Raw genomic sequence first — 18880 nt, 5'->3', positions numbered from 1 at the left:
GGATTGCTGACCTTTGTGCCAGAGCTCCATGTGCAATCCCAAAGAGTAAAGTTAAGTGCTGGAAGCCATCATTCATAAAATTATAGCTTGTGTCTTTACTTTGCATTTAAGAAATGCATTTTTCACCAAAAATTGGGAAAATGTTGAAGTGTGGTCCCATATGGCCATAGAGATTACATTGCGTTTTGGGGCAAAGTGACTGAGAGAGAATTGGTAGGCACGTGGTGCACATAATAATCTTTATCTAGTTGAAAAATTAACATATTTAGATTTGTATACATTTCTTCATGATTCTACTACCCCATTGGTGGATTTGCTAATGATGGACATGTCTTTCAATCTTCTCTAATGCCTAAGATTCATATATTTTCTTTTTCCTACTTAAAGATTGATAGCATCTCCTGGGCTCTGACAGGATTTTGTTTAGATTCAAACCAATATAAATCATACTTGGCTTCAATCGTTTTAACAACTTCATCATTTGCAATACACCGTAAATTAGGCTTCACCAGATGAATTCAGGGTTGAGCCCCTCACCGGAGCTCAATTTACATCACTGAGAATTTCCTATGGGGTTTTCCTGATTGGCCGCTATAGAATCCGCGCAGAGTGAACACACATGGAATCTAGGCCGGATGCAACAATACTAGTTTATTCTCTGTGCTCTCCCTCCCCGAAGGGTCTCCCTCCTCGACCTGCATCCAGGCCGGGGTTTTTATACTCGTTAAATATCCTTCGTTAAAGGGGAAGCCCCGCCCCAACTACTGGGGAAATTTGTATTCCGTGGAGGACATGGGGAACTGAATGGTCTACACCCTGTGACTTACGTGTGGGTTGTAACAGCTGCTTTGACTTTGACAATAACCATAAGTAGATTATTAAACACGGCTTCCGTTAATCTTCCACCAAGGTTCTATGGTTCTAATGCACGAGGAGGCGCCTGGTGCATGCATTTAACAGTTTAGCACTGCATCTCCCATTATGGACTATCAAAACTCGATATTCTGTGTTGATTATCATAGAATTTACAGTGCAGAAGGAGGCCATTCGGCCCATCGAGTCTGCACCGGCTCTTGGAAAGAGCGCCCTACCCAAGGTCAACACCTCCAACCTATCCCCATAACCCAGTAACCCACCCAACACTAAGGGCAATTTTGGACACAGGACAATTTAGCATGGCCAATCCACCTAACCTGCACATCTTTGGTCTGTGGGAGGAAACCGGAGCACCCGGAGGAAACCCACGCAAACACGGGGTGAACGTGCAGACTCCGCACAGACAGCGACCCAAGCCGGAATCGAACCTGGGACCCTGGAGCTGTGAAGCAATTGTGCTATCCACAATGCTACCGTGCTGCCCCCAGGTTTTGCTGGTAGATCCTTTCTATGCAATTATATTTACAGACTGGAAAGGATGAATGAGAACAATCCAAATTATTACCATTTCCACTTTAAGCCACCTTTACATGAATGGGCAGCACTGTAGCATAGTGGTTAGCACAGTTGCTTCACAGCTCCAGGGTCCCAGGTTCAATTCCCGGCTTGGGTCACTGTCTATGCGGAGTCTGCACGTTCTCCCCATGTCTGCGTGGGTTTCCTCCGGGTGCTCCAGTTCCCTCCCACAGTCCAAAGATGTGAGGATTAGGCGGATTGGCCATGCTAAATTGCCCCTAGTGTCCAAAAAGGTTAAGTGGGGTTATTGGGTTAAGGGGATAGGATGAAGGTGTGGGCTTGGGTAGGGTGCTCTTTCCAAGGGCTGGTGCAGACTCGATGGGCCGAATGGCCTCCTTCAGCACTGTAAATTCTATGTATATGTCTATAAAGCAAGGCCAGCTGATTCTGGTGGAAGTGAATTTTAAAGGGACATTTTCTAAACAAATACATTTATGCTGTAAAACTATTTCATAGAATCACTACATTGCAGAAGGAGGCCATTCGGCCTATTGAGTCTGCACCAACCTTCTGATAGTAAACCATATCTTGGCCCAATCCCCCAGCCCATACCCATAACCCAGTAACAATGGCTAACCTTTTGGACACTAAGGATCAATTTAACATGGCCAATCCACCTAGCCTGCACATCTTTAAACTGTGCGAGGAAACCGGAGCATCCAGAGGAAACCCACAAAGACACGGGGAGAACGTGCAAACTCCACAGAGACAGTCACCCAAGGTCAGATTTCAACCCAGGTCCCTGGTGCTGTGAGGTGTTGACAGGGAAAGTGGTGAGAGAAGACAAGAGGTACATACTCTGGCAGCACGGAGGAGGTCATTCAGTTTCTTTCTGCATTGCACACCCACATCTGGCCACTGTCACCTATGCGGGGTTTGTGACCCTAATAGATGGCCTCCTGCCTGTCTGTGGGTAGAGAGATGCCCATCTCTCCTCATGGCTTCCAGCATGGACCTGGCTTCTTGGTTGCCACTCTCCTGGCTTGACTGTGAGCAATTGCTGTGGGGCCACTTCAATGCAGTGTCCTCTTGACAGAATGTCTCAGATGACTTGCAGGAGGGGAGGGGGTCAATGAATCAAATGTGTCGCGCCACAAGTGCGGAGTTTTTCACATGGAAAATCTTTTTTTTTTTTTAAGTCTTTAACAATTGGTGTCTGGATCATGCCCCCACTCCAGAATGGACCAACAAGTTGTGCAGATGTTGGCACTTACGTTAAGAAAGCCTGGGGAAGCCTGTGGCGATGAGGAGAAGGTGGAAGCCTCCAACAAGTGGACCCTGGAACATCATATGCAGCAGTGGGCAGGTGGAGCCTCAGCCACAAGGTTCATATATGTGCAGCAACATCCGGGAGGTGGTTGCTCATGGAGCAGCAATCTGCAGGTGGTACTGCTGGGCAGCGATAGTCTGTCCTGTGGATGCGGGGGGAGGGGGAGGGGGGGGGGGTTGCTGGTGGTGTGGAGAGTAATGAAGTGGAGCAGGTGTGCAGGCCCAGAGGAAGGCAGGGGACGTTGAGGTTGGTAGAGGAAAGAGAGAGATTCTGCAGGGGTCTTTCAATGGGTCAGCTGGTGCAGAGTGGGAGGGTGGAAAGTGCCATGTTTGTTTGCAGGTGATGGCAGGGGGCTGCTTGAGCATGTGTGAAGGGACATGGGGGCTTGCCGAATGTGTGGACAGGCATGGGGGGTTGGCACTATTGAGGGGAAAGGTTTTCAGAGGATGAGTAGAGTGAATGGGGGATTCCTGGGGGGCATACTGAGGAGAAGGTGATGGTTAAAGGGGGCAGTGGAAGCCAGAAGGGTGGGAGGGTGAGGGTGCGACAAAGCCATGTGAAGGGGCTCTGAGGGTTGTTGGAGGGGATACAGAAAGGGATATGGATTTGGTGGTCAGAAAGATTGGGTTGACATTTTTAAAATTCTTCATTCATTTACGGGATGTGGGTGTCGCTGGTCAGGCCAGCATTTTTTGCCCATCCCTAGTTGCTCTTCAGAAGCATCTCTGGATCTGTAAAGATTTAATCACCTGCTAATGCTCGCATTCCAAGCATTGTTTGGCATCTTTGAATTTGTCTATATATGTGTTTCTGGAACAGACCTCTTCATTCACCTGAGGAAGGAGCAGCGCTCCAAAAGCTAGTGACATCGAAACAAACCTGTTGGACTTTAACCTGGTGTTGTAAGACTTTGTACTGTGCTCTTCAGAAGGCAGTGGTGAGTTGCCTGCTTAAACCGCTGCAGTCCTTGAGGTGCAGGTACACCCATTGTGCTGATAGGGAGGGAGTTCCAGGGTGTTGCCCCAGCGACAGTGAAGGAGCGGCGCTATATTTCCAAGTCAGGGTGGTGAGTGACTTGGAGGAGAACCTCCAGGTCATGGGGTTCCCAGGTATCTGCTACTCTTGTCCTTCTAGATGGTAGTGGCCATGGGTTTGGAAGATGCTGCCTAAGGAACCTTGGTGAGTTACTGCAATGCATCTTGTAGATGGTACCCACGGCTGCCACTGTTCGTCAGTGGTGGAGGGTTTGAATGTTTATGAAAGGGGTAGCAATCAAGTGGGCTGCTTTGTCCTGGATGGTGTCGAACTTCTTGAGTGTTTTTGGAGCTGCACTCATCCAGGCAAGTGGAGAGCATTCCATTACACTCCTGACTTGTGCCTTGTAGATGGTGGACAGGCTTTGGGGGGTCAGGAGGTGAGTTAGCCCGCATAGGATTCCTAGACTTTGACCTGCCCTGGTAGTCACAGTATTAATATGACTAGTCCAGTTCAGTTTCTGATCAATGGTAAGCCCCAGGAAGTTGATTGTGGGGAATTCAGCGATGGTAATGCCATTAAATGTCCAGGGGTGGTGGTTAGATCCTCTCTTGTAGGAGATGTCATTGCCTGGCACTTGTATTGTGTGAATGTAACTTGCCACTTGTCAGCCCAAGCCTGGATGTGTCCATGTCTTGCTGCATTTGGACATGGACTGCTTCATTTCATGAGGCGTCATGAATGGTGCTGAACATTGTGCAGTCATCTGCAAACATCCCCACTTCGAATCTTATAATGGAAAGGAGGTCATTGCTGAAGACACTGAAGATGGTTGGGCCTAGGATACGACCCTGAGGAACTCCTGCAGTGATGTCCTGGAGCTGAGATGATTGACCTCCAATCACCACAACCATCTTCCTTTGTGCTAGGTATGACTCCAACCAGAGGAGAGTTTTCCCCATGATTCCCATTGACTTCAGTTGAGCTCGGGCTCCTTGATGCCATACTCGGTCAAATGCTGCCTTGACGTCAAGGGCAGTCACTCTCACCTTACCTCTAGCATTCAGCTCTTTTGTCCATGTTTGAACCAATAAGGTTATTCTTGAGTAAGTGCCACTTGATAACACTGTTGATCATTCCTTCCATCACTTTGCTGATGATGGAGAGTAGACTGAGAGGGCAGTAATTGGCTCGGTTGGATTTGCCCTGTTTTTTGTGTACAGGACACACCTGGACCATTTCCCACATTGCCGGGTGGATGCCAGTGTTGTAGATGTACTGGAACAGCTTGGCTTGGGGTGTGGCATGTTCTGGAACACAAGTCTTCAGTAGTATTGCTGGGATATTGTCAGGGCACATAGCCTTTGCAGTACACGGTGCCTTCAGCTGTTTCTTGATATCACGTGGAGAGAATCTGATTGGCTGAAGACTGACATCTGTGATGCTGGAGACCTCCGGAGGAGACAAAAATGGATCAGCCACTCGGCACTTCTGGCTGAAGATTGTTGCGAATGTCTCAGCCTTGTCTTTTGCACATAGGTGCTGGGCTCCTCCATCATTGCAACTGCGGATAATTGTGGACCCTCCTCCTCCAGTGAGTTGTTTAATTGTCCACCATCATTCACGGTTGGATGTGGCAGGACTGCAGAGCTTAGATCTGATGTGCTGGTTGTACAATTGCTTAGCTCTGTCTAATACTTGCTGCTTATGCTGTTTGGCACACAAGTAGTCCAATGTTGTAGCTTCACCAGGTTGGCACCTAATTTTTTGGTGTGCCTGATGTTGCTCCTGGCATGCTCTCCTGCACTCTTCATTGAAACAGGGTTGATCCCCTGGCTTGGTGGTAATGATAGAGGGAGAGATATGCCAGGCCATGAGGTTGCAGATTGTGGTTGAATACAATTCTGCTGCTGATGTTGGCCCACAGTGGCTCATGTATACCCAGTCTTGAGTTGTTAGATCAGTTCGAAATCTATCATCTATCTCATTTAACAAGGTGGTAGCGCCACACAACATGGTGGACGGTATCCTCAATGTGAAGACAGGACTTTGTCTCTCAAGAACTGTGCGGTTATCACTTCTACCGATACTGTCATGGACAGATGCATCTGCAGCAGGCAGATTGGTGAGAATGAGGTCAAGTATGTTTTTCCCACTTGTTGCCCCCTCACCACGTGCTGCATAGAAACATAGAAGATGGGAGCAGGAGGAGGACATTTGGCCCTTCAAGCTTGCTCCGCCATTTATCACGATCATGGCTGATCGTCCAACACAATTGTCTGCTTTTTCCCTGTAAATGATCCCATTCGCCTTCAGTGCCATATCTAGCTGCCTCTTGAATGTCTTCAATATCGTAGCCTCAACTATTTCCTGTGGTAATGAATTCCACAGGCTCACCATTTTTTGGGTGAAAAAATGTCTCCTCATCTCTGTCCTTAATGGTCTACCCCTAATCCTCAGACTGTGACCCCTGGTTCTGGACACACCCACCATCGGGACCATCCTCCCTGCATCAACCCTTTCTAGTCCTGATAGAATTTTATAAGTCTATATGAGATCTTCCCTCATTCGTCTGAACTGCAGCAAAATCAATCCTAACCTAGTCAATCTCTCCTCATACGTCAGTCCCGCCATCCCCTGAATCAGTCTGGTAAACCTTCGCCGCACACGCTCGAGAGCAAGAACTTCCTTCCTCAGATAAGGAGACCAAAACTGCACACAATACTCCAGGTGTGGCCTCACCAAGGCCCTGTGTAATTGCAACATCACATCCCTGCTCCTGTACTCGAAACCTCTCGCAATGAAGGCCAACATACCATTTGCCTTCTTTGCCGCCTGCTGCACCTGCATGCTTACCTTCAGCGACTGGTGCACAAGGACACCCAGGTCCCGCTGCACACTCCCCTCTCCCAATTTACAACCATTCAGGTAGTAATATATCTTCTTGTTTTTGCTTCCAAAGTGAATAACCTCACATTAATCCAAATTATACTGCATCTGCCATTAATTTGCCCACTTATCCAACCTGTCCAGATCATGCTGAAGGATCTCTGCATTCTTGTCATAGTTCATTCTCCCACCCAACTTGGTATCATCTGCAAACTTTGAGACGTTAGATTTTGTTCCCTCGTCCAAATCATTAATATATATTGTGAATAGCTGGGGTCCCAGCAGCGATCCCTGTTGCACCCCACTAGTTATTGCCTGCCAATTTGAAAAGTACCCATTAATTCCTACTCTTTGTTTCCTTTCTGCCAACCAGTTTTCTATTCATCTCAATACACTTCCCCCAGCCCCATGTACATTAATCTTGAATGATAATCTCATAAGCGGGACTTTGTCAAATGCTTCTGAAAGTCCAAATATACCACATCAACTGGCTCCCCCTTGTCAACTCATTACATCTTCAAAGAATTCCAACAGATTTGTCAAGCATGATTTCCCCTTCATCAATCCATGCTGACTCTGTATGATCCTACCACTGTTTTCTAAATGCTCCGCTATAAAGTCCTTAGTAATGTATTCAAGAATTTTCCCCACTACATTAGGCTTACTGGTCTATAATTCCCTATTTTCTCTCTACCTCCCGTTTTGAATAATGGAGTGACATTAGCTAACCTCCCATCTACAAGGACTGCTTCAGAGTCTATGGAATGGAAGATAACCACCAATGTATCCACTATTTCTAGAGACACTTCCTTAAACACTCTGGGATGTAGATTATCAGGCCCTGGTTTTATCCGCCTTAAATCCCATCAATTTCCACAGCACGATTTCTCTACTAATGTTGATCTCCCTCAATTCTTCCCTCTCACTAAATCTTGCAGTCCTCGTCTACAGCTATGTCCTTCAGGACCGGCCAGCTCGGTCTGTGATGGTACTACCAAGACACTTCTGGTGATGGACATTGAAGTCCCCCACCCAGAGCATATTCTGCTCCCTTTCCACCCTCAGTGCTTCCTCCAAGTGGTGTTAAACATGGAGGAGTACTGATTTATCAGCTGATGGTGGCCAATATGTGGTAATAAGCAAGAGGTTTCATTGACCATGTTTAACCTGAACCCGAGAGACCTTGTGGGGTCCAGAGTTGATGTTGAGGACACCCAGGCAACTCCCTCCCAACTGTACCACTGTCTGTGCGACAAGACATATTCAGGAATGGTAATAGTGATGTCTGGGACATTGTTTTAAGGTATGATTCTTAAGTATGACTATGTCAGTCTGTGAGACAGCTCAACCAACTTTGACACAATCCCCAGATGTTCGTGAGGACGACTTTGCAGGATTGACATGGTTGGGTTTGCCGTTGACGTTTCCGGTGTCTGGTTCAATGCCGGGTGGTCCGTCTGGTTTCATTCCTTTTCTGAAGCAGTTGAACACAACTGAGTGGCTTGCGCGGTCACTTCAATGGGCATTTAAGAGCCAACCACATTGCTGTGGGTCTGGAGTCACATGTTGGCCAGACCAGGTAAGGATGGCAGATTTCCTTCCTTAAAGAACATATTGAACCAGATGGGTTTTCACAACAATCGACAATGGTTTCGTGGTCATCATTAGACTTTTAATTCGAGATATTTTCCTGAGTTTAAATTCCATCACCAGACATGGTGGGATTCGCACCCGAGTACCCAGATCATTACCCTGGGTCTCTTGATAACTAGTCCAGCAACATTACCACTATTCCACCGCCTCCCCTAATGGCATGTCTATTGTTATGGGGTGGGATTTTAAGGAAGATAGGGCAGTGCATGCTTAATAAGAGCTATCTCAAAGTGAACTATAGTTACTAAAGTGTCACCGGTGCAGCCACTTGCGAATTCAGAATTTCTGAATTCAAAATTTCCCTGCCACTTCTTATAAGTGCTTCCCCAGCATCCGCAATAGGTTTGGAGGCAACCTGCTGACTATTTAGCCCGGTTGTGTTGGATGATCTCGGGGGCTATTCCCTGGAGACCCGAGGTCTGGAGGACTCCCAACTTTTGGCTGTCCTGTTGTGTGGCAGCTGCTTCCTCTGCGGTCACCGAGGATGAGGCTGAAGGGGTCACAGGAAAAGGGGGATTTGGAAAGGCAAGTCATCATTATCTGAATGGAGGTCCCAGGGGTACCTAACGACCACCCCACATCCCTTTGGGTTCATGAGTTCCCCTGCTTGATTCCCTGAAGGTAAGTGGCACCTGGAGGAAAGTTGAGGTGCCACTCCCTTTCTCGCACAGCCGCAACAGAAGTTCACCTGTTGCTACAATGATGAGTGCAGGTCTACGCACCTCTCCTGCAGACTCTGCTAGAGCAGCGTCTCCATGGAGACCTCCCCATGGGGACCTTGATGTTTAAACAATTGGCACCGCTTCATCAGCTATCAGCTGGTGGACACCTCCGTGTCACGTGCCACCCTATTGAGGGTCTCTGACATCTCTGCCTGATTTTCCCGTCTCTTGCTGCTTCTCCAGATCTATTGGAAAGCCATTTCCAGAGGCCCGTTATTGAGCATAAACATCACAGATGCCTCATCCTCAGCATCTCTCTTCATGGCGGTGAGTGAGACTAACCTTGCCTCCTCCTGCTGCAGTGATTACTAGAATGTGAGACCCTTCCTAAGCCAGAAGTAATACCCACCCTGGTGTGTGTCTCTAGGCTGGTGAAGGGTGCAGGTATCAGCTGTGACACCTCTAATGCGATTTCACCAGCAATGTCCTCGCTCCTTTCTGGGCTTATCCAAGTGCTGGATGGTGCTTCCTCACTTTCAGACCTTTCCCTCTTCCTGGTAACACCATTAAGTGAGCGCTAATTGGGAACAAGGTCCCGAAGTAAGCACGTTTAGCCACGTGTTTCCCGGCACTCGCAGCACTGAGAAACACATGGCTATAAAATGCGACTTGCCTTACATCAGGGGCATCGCCAAGGTGCCCAGGTGGCACCAGCAGCATCAGGGCACCATCCTATCCAAAGGGCCTGCAGCTTGGGGCTTCCGATTCCCTGGGAGACCCCCGCGAGTGCCATTCTGTCTGGTCCCCATTTGGGGACATCAGTGCTGAACGGCACTCGTTCAAGGTCTCTGAGGCAAAGGGGATAAATCGCAAAGCCCCGGGTACCTCGGGAATCGGCACATTAAAATGGGACAACTTCTCTCATGGATCTGGTGTCCGGATCCTTGGTGCTATGAGGCAACAGTGCTAACTACCGTGCCACCATGCCAGCAGTAAAGAGCCTTTGCACTTTCTTACCATCTGCCCAAACTCATGTAAGCGTTGGCTCGCCCAAACCATTGCCCTGGCCACGCACTAATACCAAGTGCATTTCCTTGGTGGAAAATCAACCGTCTGGCCCATCCACCAGCAAGGATCTTATACCAGGGGATCACCAGAGCTCTGAGGAAATGTTGGTGGTGGACACCAAAGAAGCATCACAGTTGTCACCTGCACCCTCCACCAGTACAGAGACACACATCAGTAGGCGATCTTGGCATACTAGCTTCAGGGTCGCTATCTGGTGAGGGCTTCTTTGCTGATGCATGCACATCAGGTGGAGGCAAGAATGTCCCAGGGTGGCTCGGTAGCACAGTGGTTAACACTGTTGTTTCACAGCGCCAGGTTCCCAGGTTCGATTCACGCTTAGGTCACTGTCTGTGTGGAGTCTGTACATTCCCCCGTGTCTGCGTGGGTTCCCTCCGGGTGCTCTGGTTTCCTCCCACAGTCCAAAGATGTGCAGATTAGGTGGATTAGCCATGCTAAATTGCCCTCAGTGTCCAAAAAAAAGCTTAGATAACATTACTGGGGTACGGGGATAGGGTGGAGGTGTGGGTTGGGTAGGGTGCCCTTTTCAAGGGCCAGTGCAGGCGCAATAGGCCGAATGGCCTCCTTCTGCACTGTAAATTCTATGATCGGACTTCGGAGGTCTGCTGGATCCCAGACTTCAGCTGTGCCACAGCCAGGTGCCAGGCCTCTGACCTCATTCATTCCTCAGCTGTGGAGATAAAATGCAGAGGCAGGCATACCAGGAAAGTGCGTCCCAAATCCTTCACTCACAGGAGATTGTGCCGGCAATGCAAGGCACCCAGGCCAACACTGCAAGGGTGGTGACTGCAGTGAGGAGCCTGGGAATGACACCAGATCCATGAGAGAAGCTGTCCAAAACGTGGCTCACTCCATGAGCTCCACGGCTCAGACGATGAAATTGATAGTTCAGGGCATGATCTCGATTGATTAAGGCATCAACTACATGGTGCTGAAACTGTGGGCATCCAGCACCAGAGGATGGTGGGCCTTCAGGATCTCACTCCAGCTGCCCCTCTATCCCATGGATTGGCCCAGCAGTCCACAAGCACCCAAAGGGAGGAGGATCCACTGGTGTATCGCCTGGTTTTTCCATTTAGGAGGCCTTAGGAATGTCCAGCCTATTAGACTTCCCCTTACAGAGACCAGGCCTCCTCAGAGCAGCAGACAGAACAAGGTGGCACAACAACTCCTGTGCCACCTGCAAGTAGGCTGGTGACCTCCAGGTCCCATCCACCAGAGGACACTTGCCAAGGGCATCCCAGGCATCAGGGCATGATAGACAGCAGGCCACCTCCGCCAAGGATCGTGGAACACATCTAGATGTATTGGGAATGTTCGTAAAGTTAAGAAATTGTTGTTGCACATCATGGACATGGACGCTGTTTGGCACTTAGATCTGTGGCACACTGACTTTTGTTTCAATGTTATTTTGAACTGTATTAAATATCACTTTTGTTTTCCACTTTTGGGTTGCACGACCGGAGGGTACGGCTGTAAGTGAGGCAGGTAGAGGGATCCGGGAGGTATGGTTGCAGGAGCCTTTGGTCTTATCCATCAGGTTCAAAATTCTTGCTCCCTGTGTGGACAGAAACTGGGACAGCAGGGAGGTTGAACAATCTGACCACAGCACCGTGGGACAGGGAGCCATTCCAGTTGTGGCGGGGGGGGGGGGGGAAGAGAAAAATGGGGCATACTATAGTTCAGGACATAGACACTGATCTCTGTGACAAGGATCAAGAGTCCCGAAGGCTCTAGCAGGCTTTTACAGCAGGATTTAGATCGTCTGGGGACTTGGGCGGAGAGATGGCAGATGGAGTTTAATCCGGACAAATGTGAGGTAATGCATTTTGAAGGCCTAATACAGGTAGGGAATATACAGTGAATGGTAGAACCCTCAAGAGTATTGACAGTCAGAGATATCTAGGTGTACAGGTCCACAGGTCACTGAGAGGGGCAACACAGGTTGAGAAGGTATATGGCATGCTTGCCTTCATTGGCCAGGGCATTGAAAATAAAAATTGGCAAGTCATGTTGCAGTTTATAGAACCATAGTTAGGCCACACTTTCAGTATAGTGTTCAATTCTGGTTGCCACACTACCAGAAGGATGTGGAGGCTTTAGAGCGGGTGCAGAAGAGATTTACCAGGATGTTGCCTGGTATGGAGAGCATTAGCCATGAGGAGCGGTTGAATAAACTCGGTTTGTTCTCACTGGAACGACGGAGGTTGAGGGGCGAACTGATAGAGGTCTACAAAATTATGAGGGGCATAGACAGGGTGGATAGTCAGATACTTTTTCCCAGGGTTGAGTGGTCAATTACTAGTGGGCATAGGTTTAAGGTGCGAGGGGCAAGGTTCAGAGGAGATGTACGAGGCAAGTTTTTTACACAGAGAGTAGTAGGTGCCTGGAACTCGCTGCCGGAGGAGGTGGTGGAAGCAGGGACGATAGTGACGTTTAAGGGGCAACTTGACAAATACATGAATAGTATGGGAATAGAGGGATATGGACCTCGGCAATGTAGAAGATTTTAGTTTAGACGGGCAGCATGGTTGGCGCATGCTTGGAGGGCCGAAGCGCCTGTTCCTGTGCTGTACTTTTCTTTGGTCTTTGTTCTTTTTCTTTGGCTGTGTTGCCTACCTGGTGCCAGGGTTCATCTGAGTTGCCGAGGAACTTGGAGTGGGCTGCAGAGAAACGTGGAGTGGGAGGGTAAAGATCCAGTTGTCATGGTTCATGTAGGTACCAATGACATAGGTAGAACAAGGACAGAGGTTCTGCTTAGGGAATATGAGCAGCTAAGGGCTAAATTAAAAGGCAGAACCAAAAAGGTAATAATCTGTGAATTACTACCTGAGCCATGAGCTAATTGGCATTGGGTTTGGAGGTAAATGCGTGGCTTAAAGATTGATTGGGAGAAATGGGTTCGAATTCATTGGTACCAGTACTGGGGAATGAGGGACCTGTTCCGATGGAGTGGTCTTCATCTGAATTATGCTGCGATCAGAACAAATTTATAAGCTTTGTATCTCGATGCACGAAGCATTCGGAACAAAATTAATGTGTTAACAGTGCAAATAGAGAGAAAAGGGTATGTATTGGTGGTGATTACTGAGACATGGGTACAAGGCGAGCAGCTATGGGAATTGAACATCCAGGGGTAATCATTATTTTGGAAAGATAAACTGAAATGAAAAGGAGGTGGTGTAGCTTTGCTCGTGAAGAAAGGGATCAGTGCTGTAATGAGAAATAATGTAAGCACTGGCAATCAAGATGTGCAATCAGTCTGGGTAGAAGTGAGAAATAGCAAAGGGAAGAAGTCCGTGGTACGACTAATCTAAAAGTCCCCAAACAGTAGTTCTGCAGTAGGGCACGGTATAAACCAGGGGTAGCACAGTGGTTAGCACTGTTGCTTCACAGCACCAGGGCCCCAGGTTCGATTCCCGGCTTGGGTCATTGTCTGTGCGGAGTCTGCACATTCTCCCCGTGTCTGCGTGGGTTTCCTCCGGGTGCTCCGGTTTCCTCCCACAAGTCCCAAAAGATATGTTTGCTTGGTGAATTGGACATTCTGAATTCTCTCGCTGTGTACCCGAACAGGCGCCGGACTGTGGCGACGAGGGGATTTTCACAGTAACTTCATTGCAGTGTTAATGTAAGCCTACTTGTGACACTAATAAAGATTATTATAGTGGCTATAGTATGATGAAATTCAAAATTCAGTTTGGGGGCGAGAAAGTGGAGTCTCACAGTAGCATTCTGGAATTAAACAAATGGAAATTACATTGGCTTGAGGACAGGTTTGGGTTGAGTAGAATGGGCAGAAAGGTTAAAAGGTAGGACAGCTGATCATAGATTATCATAGATTATCATAGAATTTACAGTGCAGAAGGAGGCCATTCGGCCCATCGAGTCTGCACCGGCTCTTGGAAAGAGCACCCTACCCAAGGTCAACACCTCCACCCTATCCCCATAACCCAGTAACTCCACCCAACACTAAGGGCAATTTTGGACACTAAGGTGTAATTTATCATGGCCAATCTACCTAACCTGCACATCTTTGGACTGTGGGGGGAAACCGGAGCACCCGGAGGAAACCCACGCACACACTGGGAGGATGTGCAGACTCTGCACAGACAGTGACCCAAGCCGGAATCGAACCTGGGACCCTGGAGCAGTGGCAATTGTTTAAGGAGACACTCAATTCCTCACAACTAAAATACATTCCAGAGAGGAAGAAAGACAGTAAGACGGGTAGAAATATATCCATGGCTGAACTAGGAGGGTAAGGACACTTAAATAAGGTATACCATGTTGCAAAGACCAGTGTCAGGCTGGAAGATTGGGAAACTTTTGAACGGAAACAAAGGGTTACTAAAAAAGTTATAAAAAGAACTGCCATATATTGCAAAAGAAAGCAAGCGCTAAATATCAAAAAGGATAGCAAAAGCTTCCATAAGTAGATAAAAGGGAAAAGAGTCGCGCAAGCGAATGTTGGTCCCTTGGAAGATGAAACCGGAGAGTTGGGGCGGTAATGCTAAATGTTTTCACGGTGAAGGACATTAGTACCATCACTATAGGAACAAGTAATTCAGGAGTAATAGAAAAGGTGGAACTTAAAACAATCAGCATCAATAGGGAAAAAATACTCAACAATCTATTGAGATTGAAGGCAGACAAGTCCCAAGGGCCTGATGGCCTACATCCTGGGGTGTTAAAGGATGTGGCAGCGGAGAGAGTGGATCCATTGGTTATAATGTTCCAAAATTCCCCGGACACAGGAAGGTTCCAGTGGATTGGAAAAATGATAATGTAACACCTTTGTTCAACAAGGGAGCGAGGCAGAATGCAGGAAATTACAGACCAGTTACTTTAACATCTGTTGTTGGAAAATTGTTAGAATCCATTATTAAGGAAGCAATACCTGGAGTTCACCCTTCACACCATCAGCTCCCCACAGTTTCAGATCCGAGGCTGAGACTCAAGCTTTAGATTTCAGACCTGCCATACAGGAGTTGGGGACCCTGGGAAGATGAGAGTCCCATGACTCTTTGACTCAAGGTACCAGCTGGTAGGCCTGAAATCTAAAGCTGAGTCTCAGCCTTGGATTTGAAAATGAGGGGAGCGGATGGTGTGAAACATGAACTCCTGACGACCAATTAATGTGACAAGCATGAAGATCAGGATACTAACTGAGTACAAGTGGTTCCTCCTTTAGGCATAAGCAGTGCTAATAGGCATCCTGCTGACACATACCAGTAAGCGATTGCTGCCATCCCTCCAAATATTATGTCACTGCATAGCTAATCTTAGGTACCATCCCTACCACCCACAAGGAGTGGGCTCCAAGTAGCATTGTCTTCTGGGCTCACAGCCACCCTGCCAATTTGGCCAGGTTGCAAGGCACTAAGGACAACCCCTTCCTCCCTCGCAACCCCATAATCCCTGCCCTCAAATACCCCTGGAAATACCACTGAGGGGGGACTCTAAAACCCACCCAGGAGAGACTCCAGCACCACAGAAAACAGACTCAAATACCACAGAGGACAGACAAACTGACCATCGGCAACAGTCTCAGATTGCACTCAGAACAGACTTACTGACAACCGAGAACAGACTTGCTCATCCCCGTGAGTTCAGTCACAGACACCAATAGGTGCCCTCTTCATGTTCAACCACTCTCCTAGAGCTGCCCTGTATCCCCTTGAACTCCCTGGTGGTCAGTGGAAATAATCATACTCACCTTCAAGGTCAAGGTGTCAGGTTCCCATTTTTAAAGAGCAGTAGTGATCCATGCTGACATGATAACAAGGCTGATGGATGGGAAGATACGTTGAGGGCAAAAGTAGCGGCGTTGGCCTGCTAAGCATACTATAATGTATTCTAGTGTATGGAGCCCAGGAGCGTGCTGTTCGTGGGTGTCACCCTGGGCTTGTGCATGGTCAATTTCAGCCCCACTTTACCCAGAGTCACAACAGAAATGAATTAACCAATAATTCTTAGAAAATACCCAAAGTATTTGGCCTTTGGTTGCAAATAATTAAAGTCGCCAGGTTTGTAAATGTAAACACAATTACTTTTTATTACTAACAAGAACTGTAATGAAATATGCAGCACATACAACTGGTTAACTATTATCTAATTCCTAATTCTCCACTTTAACTTGCCTCCCACCTTCTACACACAGGCACAAGACAGACAAACACAGAAGGCAAGAAAGGAGTAACAAATCAAAAATAAAGGAAAAAGGGAGACTTTGTTTCAGATGGTGGTCTTTAGAACCTTACTCCTCTTCAAAATTTGCTTTCAGTTTGAGGTATTACTGTAGATTCATTCAAGACTTTGTAGTTTCAGAAATACAGCACTGCATTCAGGTTCTCTGCAGCTTCAGGGATGCAGCACTCTCAGCCTTTCTGGAAAGGGAGAGAAAGCAGGTCCCTGTCTTCCTATGTCTATGACTCAACTGCTCTCTCAGTTCTCTGAGAAACATCCCACAGGGATAGGATCCAATCACCACTGGTTACTGGGCAGTGTACTGCCTTTTTGGCCAATTCATTGGCCACCAGCCAATCAATCAAACCAAGTCCCACCCCATCTCCCTCTCGGGTGCCAAAAGTCTGAAACTCCTGTTCAAACTAGTAGAGACTAGCAGAGACAGTATGTTCTCTCCTGTAACTTCTGAATTCCTCCTGCTCTCTGCTGCTTGACTCCATTAATCACCCATGGATCAAAAATAATAACGGCAAACTAAAAGAAAAGGGAAATAAGAGAATAAACAGGAAGGGCACTTAAAGTGTGAACCTGAAGTTATCATCGGAGGAGGGCTGGGAAGGTCGCATTCCAAAACCTTGCCAGCACAAATTCTATTTTGGGCCTCTCGTGAGATTTAGCGGCCATTATGGGATTTGAGCCCACAACAAATGCGGCCACTAAATCATAGCCATTATCTCCGAAGAGTAACCTAAATGATATCAGAATTCTTTCCCTCATGCGCTAAATGTTCTTAAATATTTTCATCTGCAGTGTCTGTCGAGCATAGCTCTTAAAGCTCAATCAAGTTTCTGTACAATTATATATAATTTATGTAACTTTTTCAATTTTTGAATTATAAATATCAGCTTTTTCGCCAGACAACTAAATGAGAGTGTAGCACAGTGAGAGCAGTCCAATATTTATAGTATTGATTCTGCAACCTGCTCTCCAATCTGCCATAGTCCTTTACTAAATCCCCATTTAAATGTACAGAAAAACACTGATTGTTCTTAGAAAGATGTATTTTATGTAGCCTGTTAAGTATTATTTTTATCAAAGGAGTGGCTCTGCACTCCCCAGTGGGGAGCTGTAGTCACAGGATGTACGGGATGAAAATAGGGCTCTGACATTCACTCTTCAACCTACGCTCTTTGCAAGTAATGTTCCCTACTGGGTGAAGGATCGCAGATCACCCCTTCAAATGTTTTCATTCTTTTCAAGAGAGTTAACAAATAGCTACTGAATAATGTGCATTACACAATCTGTGAGGTCCACCATTAAGCAAAAGGTATTTGTGTAAAATGCAACAAAACAAATGAGCTGATGCTCAAAAAGATTCCACCACAGCAAAACATTGAAAATGTAAGAGTTCTGCAGCAGGCAAAAGGAAACACATATTGGCGACAGGGAGTGTTAAAAGAGATGTTCCCGCTTTTGTTTGTGAGACTTTTGTAAGTTAATTTATAGCATTCAGCATCAATAGGCAAGCCAATTAAAGACTGTTTTACAATTTCTTTGTAGGTGGCATGTAGATGGAGAAAGATTGGGAAGATGCCAATTAAACAGATTTTTTTCACATGCACAAAGTGCTGGGATTTGGATGATGAGAACGGACAAAAAAGTATGTCTTTGAAGAGGGTCCTTCAGGCATAAGGGTGGAGTCATCATTGGCTAAAGACAGATATGGAATTGGAAGTAATAATTGCATCTTTTCGTGACACAAGCATTTATTCTGTTTTATTCAACATTGTTTGCATGATAGAACTTGTGCCTCAAGCATGATACCATGTGTTAAATGGCGTGATTAATGCAAGGAGGATAACAACCAAACCTAATATCCCTCGCCTGTGTATTGATGCAAATCATGCATGTACCAACTAAACAAAGTTGTTTCAATAAAACATTATTGTAGATATTCTTCCAGGAAAACTAATATTTCTTTACCTTTAGCAGTAGTAATAAAAGCCAAGATCAGGATCCATATAAATGATCAAAGAAAATAGGGCCTTGCCTCACGATACTAAACATTTCCATGTTGGTAATCAGTTTCATGAATTAAATTATGGGGAAAAGAGTAAATCATTTGAAGTAGCCAACAACAACCAACCAATAGAGCCGAGTGAAAACATTGATTAGACACCCTATGGCTAACTATCTCAAACTCTAATACTGATATTATTTAAAAGCACTAATCAAAATTGAAGATATCTTCTTCACTATTTCAATTCTATCATATTTGACAAATTGTCCTCAAAGTAACTTTGTGAATTTATGGTTTGGATCTTCCAATGACAACGGTGGCGAATGTCGAGATGTTCACCAGTGGTTCGGATAGGGACCTTTGCAAGTTTTGACCCACACATGAACGGTAATTTCCCGCAAAATTTAAACTTCCAATTGCCCGAGCTGTGGCCCTCCAGGAATGTCTCTGGCACTGCTGTACAATGCATACCTAAATACTTAGCATCATATAGTCATTTAAATCACAGAAGGAGATTTTTTGACCCATGGAATCCATGTGGAGCAATCCAGTCAGTCTCACTGTCCTGCTCAGTCCCTGTCGCTCTGCAAGTTCATTTTAACCTAGCACCCATCTATTTGCTTCTGAAATCATTAATTTTCTCCAGGGGTGGTGAATCTCTGGTCATTGTGTAAAACAGTTCTTCCT

At 46.6% G+C, this 18880-nt stretch overlaps 1 long non-coding RNA gene across 2 annotated transcripts in view; it reads left to right on the top strand.

Moving 5' to 3' along the window:
• Window positions 1–18130, top strand: part of LOC140425740 (uncharacterized) — a 63738-nt gene extending 45608 nt beyond the window's left edge. For both annotated transcript variants that reach the window (XR_011947966.1, XR_011947967.1), the window contains exons 3-4: window positions 16148–16276; window positions 17734–18130. This is a non-coding gene — a long non-coding RNA (uncharacterized lncRNA). The remainder of the gene's footprint in view (window positions 1–16147; window positions 16277–17733) is intronic.
• The last annotated feature ends 750 nt before the right edge of the window (window positions 18131–18880 follow it).

This window comes from Scyliorhinus torazame, chromosome 6, assembly GCF_047496885.1.
Source record: "Scyliorhinus torazame isolate Kashiwa2021f chromosome 6, sScyTor2.1, whole genome shotgun sequence".
NCBI lineage: Eukaryota > Metazoa > Chordata > Chondrichthyes > Carcharhiniformes > Scyliorhinidae > Scyliorhinus > Scyliorhinus torazame.
The sequence above is the reverse complement of the archived record's forward strand: the minus strand, read 5'-3'. Positions and strand labels throughout refer to the sequence as shown.